Source organism: Protopterus annectens, chromosome 9.part0 (genome assembly GCF_019279795.1).
Source record: "Protopterus annectens isolate FY-2018-M chromosome 9.part0, PAN1.0, whole genome shotgun sequence".
Classification (NCBI taxonomy): Eukaryota; Metazoa; Chordata; order Ceratodontiformes; family Protopteridae; genus Protopterus; species Protopterus annectens.
Window position 1 is genome coordinate 631,171,982 of NC_056743.1, and position 17,599 is coordinate 631,189,580.

A 17,599-nucleotide genomic window follows, 5' to 3' on the forward strand; every position below is an offset into this window, starting at 1 on the left:
GTTTTATCCTCAGATTGCACTGCAAATGGTATCAATTTGTCGCTGTGCTTCCATACCCTGCATAGTCGGAACTACTGCTATACCAAATAGCTGCGCATAAGGTCTCTGCCCAAGAGGTTTACTGGGCATTTTGCAGAAACAACAATTTTGCTTTTCTGGGTTAATCCTGAAACAGGATCAGTTATCACAATATTATGGGAGAGGGGCTCCCAATACAGCTGTCCATTAGCTGCTTTCACTAATATGTAATCAGGTGACTCTGAGTTCTCTGGCAGTTTGGAGGGATGTACCAGGGTCCGTGAGGCCACTGAGTCACACAAAAATGTGACTTCCCTCCCTTCTACCAGGAGTGTGACTTCTGGTTTTGTGCCTGCTAAATAGAGCTCTAGGCTCAATAAAGCCAAATCCAATATTTCATTTTCTTCACTATCCGTGACTTCTTGCACTTCCTCTATTTCTTCTGTCACATTCTCTACTCCCTCTATCACATACTCATTTGTCTTTTCTCCGCTATCCCCTTCTAGTGATTCCTGACTACCATATAGTCAGTCCTCACCCTCCTTATCCTCCGTGGTTGCCTTCTTGTTTTCCTTGCAATCCCTTGCCAAGTGTCCTTTCTTACCACATTTAAAACATTCACCCCTTTTCTTTCGCCCTTTAAAGTCTTCTGATCATTGATCAGATTGTTTGTTTCCCTGTGCATTTTTCTTGCCCTTTTTCCCGGACTGTACTACATATACTTCTGCTCCATCTTCTACAGAAAATATTTGGGCTTTCTTTTTCTTATTGCTATTAAAATGCATTTCGGCATGCCTAGCATATTCAAGCAAAGACTGTAATCTGCTTGTACGATGATCTACCACGTGTTTTGTAATGAAACTGCTTATGGGTGCAATACTGCCTTTCAAAAATGCATTCTTTAACTGCTGCTCATATAGGGAATCATGTGTCTGGTCTTCAGGAACCTGCATTCCACAATGGTTATTAAAACATTCTAACAGTCTGGCATAATACCTGTCAACAGTCTCACCTTCTTGTTGGATACATTGATTAATGCAAGTCCATTCTGCCCTGGGTTTCCATTTCTCAGAGATTCGGTCTGTAAGACCTTTCACTCTGTTGTCTAACTCTGCGCTGCTATGTAGGAGGGGCCTGAGCGCAATATCACGGGGATTCCAGTCACCACTAATCATGTGCCAATCTGGTCCCACAATTTGTCTGACTACTTTTTCTACCTCTTCTCCGTTTAAATTATAACTCAGCCTCATTCCGTGGAAATTTTCTAAGAACGTCCTAAAATTAACTTTTGGATGGGGAATTCCCTCAGTGGCTTTCCGGATGTCTTCCGGAGTCCAAGGTCTATACACTAGAATAGTTGGATCCTGTCCTTCTTGCCCTCCCTGAGGATTAGGCACTTCTATAAGTGGGCATATTACTTCTTCACTCATATATCGTGAATTTCTACCCATTTGATATAACTCAATGTCTCCTTTTGAGTTTCCTGCCCGTGTTCGAGACCTGGTCTCGACGAGATCTCTAACAAACGGTTTCGCTTTTGTAGTGTCTCTACTCATAGTGACAGCGGGATATCACAGGGGTGGACTAATTTGTTCACTTGCCTCATATTCTGGTAAGGGAGGTGGAGGGGCTGATGCTATTACTAAATTATTGTCCTCCTTATCTAAAAACATTGCTTTTGAATTTTTATTCTTTTGTTCCCTTTGGTTTACTTCCTTAATCCACCTGTGTGCCTGAGGAATTCCTAATTGACGTTGCTTTTTTACCCGACCTTTAGAATGGGTTTTAAGCTGTTTGACAAGTTTGACAAGTGAGGATTTTTCTAGTTTACCATCAAATTCATGTTTATTAACCCATTTTGAGTGACTGCATGTATTTCGCGTCTTCGGTTAACGGCAGATTTTGGGACCTTTTTGTATAATTATTACCTATTTTGTTCTACCCTTTTAATCGTTATGTAACACCTTATTTTTACGTGGTACCACGGTTTTTTTTACAGTATCTTCAGAATGACTGCCTACCTGCTCTGTTTCCCTGATCTATGACAAGACAGTAATCTTTCTGTCCCTGACTTATAAACAAAGTCTCTAACAGAGTAAATACAGATCTAGTCTCTGATCTAAAACAGAAAAGAAGGTAGATTCACCTTACCTGAGCTTTCGTGATTGATCACCTGGTTCGAGAAAACCCATCCTTCAGTCACAGATCAGAAAGTGGCTGGCCTCTTTTGTACGACAATTCAGTTGGAGGACTTTTCAAATAAGAAGAACCGATGTGGTTTCTTCCCCGTACGGTTTCAAGCCACCTGGCCTGTCTGATCCGAGGCGAAGTGAAGGTTTCCAGTCCAAAGGACCAATCTGTCAAAGGAAAAAACTTCAAAGACCAATACACGTAGGGTTCAGTTAAGGCACTTTAATTTACTTGCAGCAAGGAGACAAAAACATGCAAATACAAGGATTTGTCTAACTACTAACAGGAAGTACGTTCATTCTTATACTGTTTTACAAGACATGGCCTTCTAAGCTGACGTAATCAAACACAACTTTAAGCATTGTTCTACAGCAGGTGTTACTTCAGATTTTCTGCTGACATGACTAGATTTGTGCGAAACCTTTTAGAAAAACAACCTGGCCTTGGTGACCAGTACTTCATTTACAAGCTTCTATTGTAAACTGTTACTTTTCAAGGTACATTTATAATACAGATACAAGCAAATGCTGATTGCAGTTTATATTTTCAAGCAGGCTTTGTCCTAATTATCTATTACTTCTACAGCTGTGTATGTTCTCATGGCACAGCGGAACTTTCTGTCTAAGTTTCATATAAGCAGTATTGTTCTATTCATTATTTTCCTAACGCAAGCAGAAATAATCTGCTTCTCAGTAAATTTCCAAGGCACAAGCAAGATTTAGCTGACAGTACAAGGTCAAAAGGCAACTGCAGCTTGTACAGATTTGTGCAGTATGAAATAGAATAAATGTGTTAACTCTTTTAGGCTCTGAATGCACTAAGCATATTACTAATACACACATTAATACATATTTTTCTAACAACCTCATAATGGGGTGTGTCATGCTTGCTGTAAGCTGAGTGGAGCTCTGTGGCCCGTGTTTGTGCTTAGCTGAGCACAGCTAAGGCAGGGGGTGTGTCTAAGGCTGTATTGTCATACACCAAGAAATGCAGAGTGTGTTTATGTCCAGGGAGGGCCAATTTCTGCTAAAAGGTGTTTACATTGCCTCAATGGGTGTGAGCAGTGCGCTGGAAAAAAAAAAAACAGGAGATAGCAGCTCTGTTCACATCTGAGCACTGGGCATGTGCGGCTCACCTCGGGTCTTAAATGGGATGGCAATGAGAAGGGAAAACAGCAGTAGGGAGGCAATCAAGGAGAACTAGCATAGCTGGCAGGTGAAATGTATCAGAATCAGCCAATTACACAGGCAGCAGTCCAGCACAGCACAGCACACAACTATAAACTATGCAAACACCTTTCACTCTGTTTTTTCCCACAAACTCTTCACCACCAGTGTACACAAATTGGGAAATTTTACCAGACAAAACTAACAAAATGATAAGGGCTGCTGTCACTGTCATACATCAATATGTGGAAGAGGCTGAGGGTGGTGAGGATGACAATGCTGATGATCAACCCACAGTGAGGAGAAGGAGAAGAGTGTACAGATCCAAGGTAACCTACCAGGGGCTACATGAGCTGGAGATAGTGGAGCACTGTAGGGTGGGCAGGGACCTCCTACAGCAAATTGTTGAGCTGTGCCGGCCACACCTCACACACAGAACCAACAGAGGGGATCCCAGCCCAGTGTATACAAAGGTATGTGTAGGCTTAAGAATACTAGCTACAGATTCCTTCCAAAGCCCAACTGGGGATATCATGGGGATCTCACAGGCATCAGCATCCAGGGTACTCCACCAGTTTCTGGATGCCATGTCAGCACATGCTGGTAAACACATCTATTTCCACAACACCTGTGAGGTGTTGGCCAACAATATGGGTCTCTTCTACCAAATAGCAGAATACCCTGAGGTAGTGGGTGCTATAGACTGCATGCACATACACATCAAAGCACCACCCAGTGAGCGAGGTAGGGTCTACATAAACTTCAAGGGCTTCCCCAACATCAACTGCCAGGTTATGTGTGATGCCCAGGGCATTATAATGAATGTGTGTGCTGGTAGCCCTGGAAGCTATCACGACTCTCACATTTGGCATATGACACAGCTGTACCAGTCATTTGCCAGTAGGGACATCCCATATGGCCACCTAGTGGGGGATGCTGGTTATGCACTGGAGCCATGGCTGATGACACCCATCAGAAATGCACACACACCTGAACAAGAACTCCATAATGAGGCACACGCACAAACCAGAGTCATAATAGACCATGTGTTTGGGATGCTCAAGTCACAGTTCCAGTGCCTGGACATATCCGGTGAAACCTTGCAGTACTGTCCAACTACATGTACACAAATTTTCATTGTATGTCCCATGCTACTCAATATGATCTTGCGGAAACAGCTGCAGCAGAAACTGCATGGGCAGGGTCACACAGCCCCCCACCATTGCCAAGGCCAGCACAGGCACAGAGTGACTCAGAGGAGAACAACCTGAGCCTGACTCTGTAGGCAGAAGAAAGCGTGCCCAGTATGCCCAGGCTTTGGCAAAGAGGCAACACATAGCACATACACTGACATGGTAGGAACCCAGGGAAAGACACCTTTCTCTAACTCACACATACAGTAAAAGGGATGCCAAACATGGCACTACCTATGCTTTACCATGTATAGAGAGTGTACTATGTGCATCCGACATAGTCAGCCCTCCAGCACCATCCTCAATACTGGCATAGCTCCAAGGGAAGTCACTCTTCCTATCAATTGCTGAATGGAGTAGTATGTTCTGCTATTTGTATCTATGGAATGGATGTAAGCATGCAAGGGAATTGCGTGGCTGAATGGGATGGCAGCAGATATGGGCAGTATGAAATCCATAACAAATACTGGTGTCAACAAAGTAGGCAGTACTAGACAAGATAACAAATCCCACTGCAGTAAATGTGGTGGCCCAAATGTCTGTCCATAGGACACACACATGCATGTCAGTGAGGCTGACATACCCAACAACAGTCTCAACCAGCAGGACAGGTATAGATGACCACAAAGAAAGGCTGTGCTAAGGCCTCCAATTGATGGCAGTGAATAACAGCCCCCAGACCTACACAGACAGATCACAACAGGTCAGGGAGTTGGATGTTATTTCTGAAGGGTAAGAAGTCTGAAACTGAAATGTACATCAATAAAATCCAAGATCTGTACTCTACTGATATGCTTCTAGTCTGCATTATAGTATGATAGGTCAGAATACAAAATAAAATGGAAGCCAACAGAGCACCTGAAATACCAGTACAGTCATAGCAAATGCTTACAGTTATCAGGTGTGCCCCCCCCCCACAATCCTATGTAGAAATGCAGTAACATGTACGTGTGGGTTTAGTAACAGTGGAGCATAGATTACCTGAGCTGGCCAAATATGCAGGATAGATTGTTGCAGGTTTACAATATGCAGGGCTCTGTGTGTTAGGTTGTTGTGTGTTGGAGATTGTGTGGAAGTGGTCATCATGTAGGCATGAAAGGTTGTGTCCCAATGGCCTATGGCCATTACTCTTGATGACAGGGCCATGTTTTGACAACTGCAGTGCCAACCACAATGTATCCCAGCAAGACCCAATTCAGCAGTCATCCATACTCATTGTTCGGATGTAATATCTGTCACCATCTGAAAGATGGATATGCCATGAATGTGGGCCCAGACATACACACAGTACACAGAGGAAGTACCCTAGAGAGAGTACATAAAATTTAACTGTCAACTGCACACACCTTTGGAATTGTACATAGAGGTTAGCAGTACATTAGTTGTCTGTGTAGTATGGAATACTGATGTAGTCTGGCAATCACTGGCAGACCACAAAAAGCACAGTTATGAAGTAATGTGAGATTGCCAATGTCCCTGCACAAGGCAGCATAAGGGGAATGTCCCAGGTATATCTGTGAGTCAGCTGCAAGAAGCTTCCGTATCACACATGCACTCAGCTCACCCCACCATCAGACACTGGTTTATCACAGGTCATATCCCTGCTGTTGAGAATGAGTACAGTATGACCCCCACTTCTGTATGAGAATACCCACAGAATGCAGCATGCTGAAGAGGTGTCCCTGCAGCTGTGTCCCTAGCTGTAAGCAGCACCCTGCCAGCATCCAGAACAATGGATTAATATGGACAGGAACTATTGCCATTGACACCTCACACACTTACCCTGTCACCCCAGGAGAATCCAGTGGCTTGCAACCTGGGATTGTAGGAGTGACAGAATGCTCTTGCCTGCTACAGATAGCCTGCATCACTACCAAATGCCCTACAGTCCTCTGTCAAAGGCCTGTGCCTCATCTGTACTGCCAATGTATGTTATCTCATGGGGTGCCAACTAACAACATAACACACCAGTTTATTTCACCTCTAGCGCTTCGGCAACTGCCTTCAAGGAGTATAAAACATCACATAACTTACACAGTTTATATACCCGAATACATCTAACAATTAAACAAGCAGCCTAAACCAATTAATCAATAAACATTAAAAAATACTTAATACTACTTTCTCATCAGATAAGAAGCCCCCATTTACATTCCACATTCAGACCCTGAGGAAATAAAGTGTCATATTTCAAAATGAAAATACTTTCTTTATATAACAACTTCTTTTTATACAAATCATCAGAAAATACACCCTTCATAATATGTTCTAAGATAGTGTCTTGTAACCCATTTGGATTAGAACTGTGAGCCAGCATAAAAAGTTTAGCTACAGGGCTATCTTCTTTATTATTTATAATATTCCTGACATGCTCCTGCAGTCTAGTTTTAAACTTCATTTTACTTTCTCCTATATATACAAGGTTACACGGACATTTCAAAGCATAAATAATACCTTCAGTATTACAGCTAAATATATTTTAACCTCAAATACATGGCCATTTATATACTTAAAAGTTGGAACAATATAATGACATACATTGCAATGACCACAGGGTGAAGTTCCTAGTCTCTGCATTGTCCTATACTGCAGTGTCTCAGTGGGATATTTAAATTTATTGTGTACCAAGATATCTTTTAAATTCCTACCTCTATGAAATGAAATGCCTAAAGACCTAGACAATAAATTTTTTAGGTCCATTGATCTAAACAAAAAAATCCAGTAGTGTTTAACAATATCTATTAAAACATCACTGAAAACAAAACACTATATGTAGAGACAAAATAAGCTAGTCTTTTCTCTTGATTTCTAATATCTAACTTATACTCCTTACTTTCATATTTATAAGTACCAACTATATGTTGTTCATTAATAACCTTATCTATAGCTGTTTGAATAATAGCTTCACTATAGCCCCTCAATCTAAAAATCTCACTAGTCACACTCATTTCTTTAAAGAAGTCCATGTCAGTATTACATAGCCGTCTAAGTCTCATACATTCCCCATAGGGCAAGGAGACCAAAGTATGAAATGGATGACAGCTAGTCCCCATCAAATACTGATTACTATCAGCAAATTTTCTATACACAGACGTACGTAAAGTATTGTTGTTCTCCAAAATCAGATGTATGTCTAAAAAAGTTATATCTTTGCCCACCTGTATGCCGTCAAAGAAAATTCCAAATCTATTATGTTGCATAACTTCTATAAACTGACCAACTTAAGATATCCCACCTTTACAAATAAAAACAAGATCATCTATAAAACGAAAATAACTAAGTATATAATTTTTAAAAAAATCTATATGATATAAACCCGCACATAAGGCAGCTGTTTAATCTCAGCCTTACCACAGGATAACAAGTCTAATCTGCAAAGCTATGGAGAGGATCATAATGGAGCTCATAAACAAAGATATAGGGGACTTGCAGACATTGGACCCGACACAGTTTAGGGCAGATCATGCCTTTTGAACTTGAAACAGTCACCAAGGCCATTGATGAGGGAAGGCAGTCCATACAGCCTACCTTGACCTTGCAAGACACAATACCAATGTAAACCCATATGTCACAAGATGGGTTGCAAACTGGCTTAAGGACAGAACTCCACAGGGTTAGAGTTGCTGGCTGGCTATGTCAGACTCAAGCCACAGGTGTCGGTGTCCCACAGGGTGTCGGGGTCCTTGGCCCCTATTGTTGACATCTGCTTCTCAGAAGTACAGGCCAACATGGGAGGACTTTGGCTGACAAGCAATTAACTGCGAAAGCTGCTGGGCATAGTGAAGGAAATGTGACCCAGGACGGAACAGATATCCTTCACCAGAGCCCGCAGCCGCCACAGATGGCTGAAGTTAAAAAAATGTATAGTCAAGGTAACCCCAAGCTACCATATAGGTGGCAATCCACTAAGCACAGAAGAGGTTATCAGGGACCTGGGGACCCAGGTTGACAGTGGCCTTTCTTTGACACTCACGTTGCTAAAGTGGTTAGAAAGACCTTCTACATTGCCCACCTGATCATGAAGGGATTCATATCCAGATCTAGTGAGGTCATTGTTCCCCTGTACTCTTCTATCAGACCAATGATCGTACAATGCCCCATTAGGGATGTATCTCACCGACATCTGCAGCAATTGGAGAGACCCCAAGTTCCTCACCAAAATGATAGGACTCCAAAATCTGTCATATGCTGCCAGATTGAAGAAACTCCAGCTCTATTCAGTGCATACCCGTCTGCTCAGAGGTGACATGTGTAATGGACATGCTCCACCTCAAAAAATCCAAATAAACCACTAGAGCAAGCCTTAACGCGGATATAAATAGGACTTGCTGGAGGGATAGATTTATCACTCAGAGACTCCCTATGCTGTGGAATAAAATCCCAGTCCATGTGAGGCAGAGCACCTTGCTCGCTCTGTTCAAGAGAAATCTTGACCTGTGGATGGGAGATCGAGGAATCATCTCTGTGTCACTGCTGGACAGAGGCACAACAAACTAATGGGTACAGTAAAACTTTTATAAATGTCTTAGGGCAGATAGTCTAGTATAAACCTATGAACCTATGAACCTGTAACTCATACAAACCCATCATCAGGTTGGCATACATGGGGGCAAAAGAAGCCCCCATGGCAGTGCCCTTGATTTGTCTGTATATTTATTCATTAAACATAAAAAAAATTATTATTCAAACAAAATTCCAATATTTCAATAATATAATACGTTACTGGACTATCACCCAAAAAATATTTTACTGCTTCTAGTCCAAACTGACACTGTATGTTAGTATACAAACTAACAACATCAGCACTTATAAAAAACATATCTGCACTCCATTGTATTTTAGATAATTTTTCCAAAAAAATCAAAACTATCCCTAATATAACTAGGTAACTTTATTACATAAGGGAATAAATATTCATGCAAAAATTTCCCAATTGTTTGTTTGTGTCTTTTGGCTTTTCCTGGTTAGGGGTTGCCACAGCAGAACTCCGGTCCGCTAATGATTGGTAGTGGATTTTTACATACCGGGTTACCGGCCCTGACGCACAACCTTCAATGAAGGCACGCCCCATTCACATATGCCTCTACACAGAAGATGCTCTAGCTGAGAATCGAACGGGACAACGTCTTGCTATGAGGCGACAATGCTACCGCAGCACCATGCAAAAATTTCCCAATATTAGATAAAAAATATTTTTGAGCAGATACAATAGGCCTACCAGGTGGGTCAACCCCACTTTTATGAATTTTTGGAAGGCAGTAAACTAAAGCCAACTCACTGTCATCAGTGTTAAACTTTTTATCTTTGTCATTTTGTGAAAAAATATTTTAACCTCACTCCCTTAGATATAAGGGTGTCAAAATCATTCATAGCCTTAATATATTCATTTGTATTACTCTTAACATAGGTATTGGTATCATCCAGATGTGTCATACACATGTTATAATATTGAGCAACAATCACCACTATCTTACCACCTTTATCAGATGGTTTAATAATAAGATGTTCATTATTCGCTAATGCCTGTAGTTCCTTCCATTCCTTTTTATTTAGGTTATATACCAACTTATGCTTATACTGCATAAAATCACAAAAAGCATTTTCTACAGCAAAATTCAACATTTGAGAAAAACACTTTATATGTTCATGTTGGTATGGAGGCATAAAATCATTTTTGCTCATTATTTTATCAGTTTTTAACAAACTATAGGCATTATAGTCACTTGCATAGTCAAAGCATTCCACAGGGTCAGATACACAAGAATAAAAACTGTTCTCTAAACTATCAGATTCTAAACAACTACCATCACCTTCTTTATACTGGTTATTGGCAAAAAAATATATTAAATGTATCTTCCTACACAGTCTAAAAATATCACACTTTAATTCATGTAACCGAGGCAGCACTGTGGGTATATACTTAAGACCATAATTCAAAACATTCATCTGATCTACAGATAAAGACACACCAGAAATGTTATGAATAACAGAAATTTTCTTACACTCAGATGCAGCAGTTACATGGATTGTTTCACACACATCTTTGTAAACAAAAGACACAGAACTGTCAAGAATATCTTGCACAACATTATTTACAGTCACACTAATACCATTTGCTTCTCTTATTATCATTGAAACTGTGTCCTTCTCGATTGTTAAAGTACCCAGACTGAAATCTTCCTCTCTTCCGCTCACTCTGCTCTTCCTGAAACTGCTGGTTCCCTCTCCGAAAATCTGAGGTTAATCTAGATGGATTTTGAGCTGCTGGTAACGCTGGAAAATACTCTCCTCCACCTCCACCATTAGAGGAAATGCCCAAAACATCTGAAGCAAATGACACACTCCAAGAAGGAGCTGGTGATTTCTTAAAGGGACCAGAGCCTTTATTACGATGAAAATGCGTTGTCTTTTGCCATAAAAAGGCACAATTACTTTGATAGTCTTTTAGATCTCTTTTCAGTTTTGTGCATTTCTGATCAATACGTTCTTTTTCATATTTATCTAAACCAATATTTACATCTGCTAAAAACTTGTCAAACTGCATAGATGTAAGTCTTTTAGATAAGTCATTATAGGCAGGTCTAATGTCTTCCTTAAGTTTGTTTTGTTTCACATGATCTCTTTCTAATAGAATGGAAATCCATTCTAAAGTACAATGATGAGCTGCCAATAACCATTTCTTAGAAAATTGCACATCCCTTTCATCAGACATATCAAAAGGAGTAGAGGGACTTTTAAAGGCTCTTAGTCCCCTGGGTGTAATATCTAAGTCAACATATCTTTGCAAGCTTAACAGATTAAAGTATACAGCAGTTTCTTTATGCAGTAACTGTTCCAACTTACTCATTAAATCACTCAATTCACCAGAAGGACTGGAAGAAGGGACAAATTGTCCCACAGAGGCAAATGGATGATTCACTCTAGAATTTCTTGCTTGTTCAAGCCTTTCAAAAAAATGTTAAGTAGATGAAACACCCACTGAAGCAGAAGTATTGGCAACCAGCCATACCTGCAGCATTCTGATGCATTACAAAACTGTCCATAGTTTTTTGACTACCTTCCAGTGTGTCATCCCTTAAAAGCCTAGGGATCCCAAACGAAGATTCATTCGTCATAAAAACAGACCAAACACTGCACGAATCAAAAAGAAAAGATAAAACTGAAGACCACAGATGAAGAATCCACTTAAAACACCAGTTTATTAATTTAGTATACAAATGGCCATGTATTTGAGGTTAAAAATATATATAGCTGTAATACTGAAGGTATTATTTATGCTTTGAAATGTCCGTGTAACCTTGTATATATAGGAGAAAGTAAAAGGAAGTTTAAAACTAGACTGCAGGAGCATGTCAGGAATATTATAAATAATAAAGAAGATAGCCCTGTAGCTAAACATTTTATGCTGGCTCAAAATTCTAATCCAAATGGGTTACAAGCCACTATCTTAGAACATATTATGAAGGGTGTATTTTCTGATGATTTGTATAAAAAGAAGTTGTTATATAAAGAAAGTATTTTCATTTTGAAATATGACACATTATTTCCTCAGGGTCTGAATGTGGAATGTAACTGGAGGCTTCTTATCTGATGAGAAAGTAGTATTAAGTATGTTTTAATGTTTATTAATTAATTGGTTTAGGCTGCTTGTTTAATTGTTAGATGTATTAGGGTATATAAACTGTGTAAGTTATGTGATGTTTTATACTCCTTGAAGGCAGTTGCCAAAGCGCTAGAGGTGAAATAAACTGGTGTTTTAAGTGGATTCTTCATCTGTAGTCTTCAGTTTTATCTTTTCTTTTTGGTTTCTGCAGTAACAACATAACACAGTCCACAGAACACAAATGCAAGGCCATGTTGACAGACCCAGTAGCATGCCCACCATGTCCTACTGCATGAACTGTGGACAACCCCTAAATACCACTGGGATGAAGGGACTATAGGGACATGTCCCAGATATTGCTTGCATAATGTTAGGAAGAGGATAGAATAACAGGGGGGGTGTAGAAGCCTGGATGCCATGGAGTGTGTACAGTCTGAAACTCTGATGTGTGCCCATACTACCCCTGCCTGCAAACCCAGTAATTGGTGGCAACAAACCTGCTTGTAAACCACAATGTGAAGGGGAAATGACCAGATATAGCAGCCCTCCCTCTGGGTAACCTGGGTGAAACTATACAGCTGAGAGGTATGGACACAGCACGATATGGCCATCCTGTTACGTCAATAGATGTACAAGCAGGGGATTCTCAGCCACCACAGTATCAAGGTGCTGCAACATTTACACAGACCCATCATCAAATGTCTGCAGCTCCCCCTCCATAATGTCATGAGTGTGCAAGAATATGTAGGCTGCAGACCACAATACTGGACACAGCTTCATTCATCTTATATTCCTCAGGAAATAACTGTGAGCAAATAAGTATATCTGTCAGTATCTGATGACATAATACATCACAGTGTAAAACAGTACATATTTCTGAATATCTCTGCTAACACCAAAACCATGTAACACAAGCAGCGCAGACACAATAGTTACAGTATCCTACTATCCTTTGCCCATTGTGACTCCATATTATCAACCTATCTACATATATCCTGCAGAAACAGGTTGCTAGCTGTAGGTGTGGAACACAGAATACTGCACTGGAGTACAACCTACCTGGAATGGATTCTCACGCTCAATACAGAACGTCATACTGGGCATGCTCCCACACTTAGAGAAACAAAGCCCATATCTGACAACAAAATACAGAAGGTCATACTGGCTATGCTCGTACACTTAGAAAAATGAAGCCCATGTCTGACAACAAGAGTGGACTATACATATCTGTCAGTTGCAGATTTCTGTGCATAGACACCACATTGCACACCATTCATGCTTTGCACACACATTGGATAGGAATACACACATATATCCAAGGACAACAGACTATAATAGGTCAAACATACACAAACATAGATGTGGGGAAGAGAGAGACAGACAGTGACAAAGAGCTTTCCATCATGAGGCCTGTCCCACCCACCACAATCCAACTGGCCAATATCACATGATGTGCTGATGTCTATCACTGTAGACATTTGCTTCTGGTAGCCCTCAGCACTATAGTGTCTGTGGTGCTTGTGATAACTGTGTAACATGACAGTACAAATCAGTAGTCATCTAGCATTTCTATACCCAGTCCTGTCAAATGTAAAGTTGTGTGTGACTTTGTGTGTTTCCAGAGGAATGGTTTATGGCCCATTCACACACACTGCATTTCCCATTGCCCTGCTTTAGCAAGCCTGCTGATTTCAGTCCCCTTGAAATATCCCTTTGGACAAGGGTAAACCCCATAAGCTTTGTGGTGTGTGCAGTAACTGCATAATGCTATAGTGTAACATACTAGTTAAATAGAAGTTCTAATCCCAGACATGGCAACTGTGTGTGTGTGTGTGTGTGTGTGTGGGGGGGGTCCTTGTTTGTGTAGGGATCAATGATTTTGAGGCCATTTACAGTCATTATACCTCCCATTGCCCTACTTTAGCAAGCCTGCTGATGTCATTCACCTTGAAGTACATCTTTGGACAAAGCTCAGCCCTGTAAACTCCGTGGTGCATGCGATAACTGCATAATGCTAACGTGTGACATACTAATTAGGTAAGCATTCTAATCCCAGACATGGCAAGTGTGAAACTGTGGGTGTGTGTGTTGAGTGGGGGTGTTTGTGTGAGTAGGGACCAATGATTTTGAGGCCTTTCACAGTTGCTGCACCTCCCATTGCCCTACTTTAGCAAGCCTGCTGATGTCAGTCACCTTGAAATACTTGAAATATCTCTTTGGAGAAAGTTAAACCTTGTAAGCTCTGTGGTGCGTGTGATAACTGCATAATGCTATAGTATGACATACTAGTTAGGTAGGAGTTCTAATCCCAAACATAGCAATTGTGAAACTGTGTTTGTGTGTGTAGGGATCAATAATTTTGAGGCCATTCACAGTCACTACACCTCCCATTGCCCTACTTTAGCAAGCCTGCTGATGTCAGTCACCTTGAAATACCCATTTGGACAAGGTTCAACCCTATAAGCTCTGTGGCACATGCAGTAACTGCGTAATGCTATAGTGCAACATACTAGTTAGGTAGGAGTTCTAATCCCAGACATGGCAACTGTGAAACAGTGTGGGTGTTTGTGTGTGTGTAGGGATCAATGATTTTGAGGCCATTCACAGTCACTACACCTCCCATTGCCCTACTTTAGCAAGCCTGCTGATGTCAGTCACCTTGAAATACTTCTTTGGACAAGGCACAGCCCTGTAAACTCCATGGCACATGCAATAATTGTGTAATGCTGCAGTGTGACATACTAATTAGGTAATTGTTCTAATCCCAGACAAGGCAAGTGTGAAACTGTGTGTGTGTGTGTGTGTGTGTGTGTGTGTGTGTGGGTGTTTATGTGAGTAGGGATCAGTGATTTTGAGGCCTTTCACAGTCACTAAACCTCCCATTGCCCTACTTTAGCAAGCCTGCTGATGTCAGTCACCTTGAAATACCTCTTTGGAGAAGGTTCAACCCTGTAAGCACTGTGGCATGTGCAATAACTGTATAATGCTAAAGTGTGACATACTAGTAAGTTAGGAGTTCTAATCCCAGACATGGCAACTGTAAAACTGTGTGTGGCTGTTTGTGTGTGTAGGGATCATTGATTTTGCGGTCATTCACAGTCACTACACCTCTCATTGCCTAACTTTAGCAAGCCTGCTGATGTCAGTCACTTTGAAATGCCCATTTGGACAAGGTTTAACCCTATAAGCTCTATGGTGCATGCAGTAACTGCGTAATGCTATAGTGTAACATACTAGTTAGGTAGGAGTTCTAATCCCTGACATGGCAACTCTGAAACTGTGTATGTATGGATCAATGATTTTTGAGGCCATTTTATATATATATATATATATATATATATATATATATATATATATATATATATATATACACGGGTCTACTTTACATGGTTGACTTTTCACAAAGTTGACTTTCATATGGCCGAGATCATATGATCGACTTTCATAAAGCCGACCATGTAAAATAAACACAAAAAACAAAACACTTACCTTAAAACTGTAAACAGGAGGACAAGCCCCCCTGCACCCCCTCGTGGGGGGCAAGTCCCCCACACCCCCATAACGTAACTCCGATATCACAGTAGAGTGTGGAAGAGAGAAATTTTCCCATTCCGCACTGTACAGGGATGGCAGTTCCCCATGTTCAGCTTTTCAAAAGTCGATCATATGGCCTCGGCCATATGAAAGTCAACCATGTGAAGAGGACCCATATATATATATATATATATATATATATATATATATATATATATATATATATATATATATACAGATAGCTCTATATATGAATATATATATATAAAGCAATATACAGATGTATATAAATACATATATAAATATATGCCACTGAGAGCTGTATTCTTTACACAGTGCACATTAGTAGGGACGCAAGAAAAGCAAGGGGCCCCAACCACTAGCACTTCAAAAGCCAGCAGTCTTCCTCTAAAGTAAAGTAAAAGGCGAGCTTTAAATAAATGTGCATCACACCTGACATTATGGTTGGTCAAAAGCACTTTTGCGGAGTTAGTGACATAAGAATAAGAAAACATTAGCTTCTTGTTACCTGGAGCCCCATGGACTAAGTGATATGGTTGTCTGTCTTTAATTGTTTCCTAATTTTTGTACTTCATTGCTTCCACCTCAGATCCATATATAGAACCATCCCTTTAATGGATCAGCTATGTTATCTGGATCTAAATCATCCTTTAAAAGATTAATCGCTTGCTCCTGAATTGCAAGTGAGATTGTGTATACTGAATCAGCAGAGGATCATCTAAGCTGATGATAAAGAACTGCAGTTCTGTGACATCGGTTAGCAGGGATCTTAGCTGAGTAGATGAACTTCAAGAAATATTAGAGAAAGAGACGAGATAAAATAAGACATCCCTCAAGTTACATACTGGCTTTGTTGAAATATATTTTTTAATGAAGGTATTAATAGTATTGCGGGCACACTTAAATGTAGGAGGAGGCCTGTCTTATTTCAATGACTTAAGAGCAAAGCACAGTTTGAAGTTTCAGTCTTGCTTTCTTTCCAAGATGCAAGGGAGTCAAACATAAAACATTAAGCAAAAGCAAAAGAGAATTGCTAAAAGAGCTGATTCGAGGAAGCATAACTCTAGCAAAACTGCAGTGGTGGAAGTAAAATAAGAAAAGGAAGTTTTATTTCTGGAGTTGGCCTATGCATATTGAAGGCCCTACTCCCTACACAATAATATCAGAATTGGAACTGTCAAACAGTCAAAGACTTTAGATTAAAACTGACTAAACTATTGGAAAAAAAGGCAGACTGTTGCTGTTTCTCACAATTAGCACTTTGTCAACATAAATGGCAAGTATTGCAGTGAGAATCACCTGTCGGATACCAGCTTTTCAGTGATTTGTATATGGTTTGGCCCAGGGAAGTGCTCTTACTACTCTTTTTACTGATGGCAAAATCGGAAGTGTTTTAGTATCAAGCTGACTTTGTCTTCTGACAGTTCTATTGTCTGGCTGTGTTAATTAATCAAGCTGGCCTTGGGGTTGAAGTGTGAATGATTCAATATGTTCACAGTTGGATCAGCAGTTATAAAAGTATCTCTATTATATTTTTGAAGCTTTAACAATATATTGCCCTAACTACAGGAATCTGCTTAAGAACGAGGTACGAATTATTTTCAAGGTTTGAGCAGTCTACGGAATTCATAATTTGGTGGACTTCATCTTGGAAAAACTTTTTTTTGCTGTACATTATAATATATGTGGTCTTCAGAAATACATAGAGACAGATACAACACCCAGGGGTCTCAGAGTTTTTAAAGACCCCTCTACTCCATTTGACCTTTCTTTTTGACTTGTGGTGTTTTTCGCTACTTTAGTTGAGCTGCAAAAAGGCAACTTCTCCGTGATGTGTGCGGACTATGAAGCCAATCGTTTTTTTTAAAGCACAA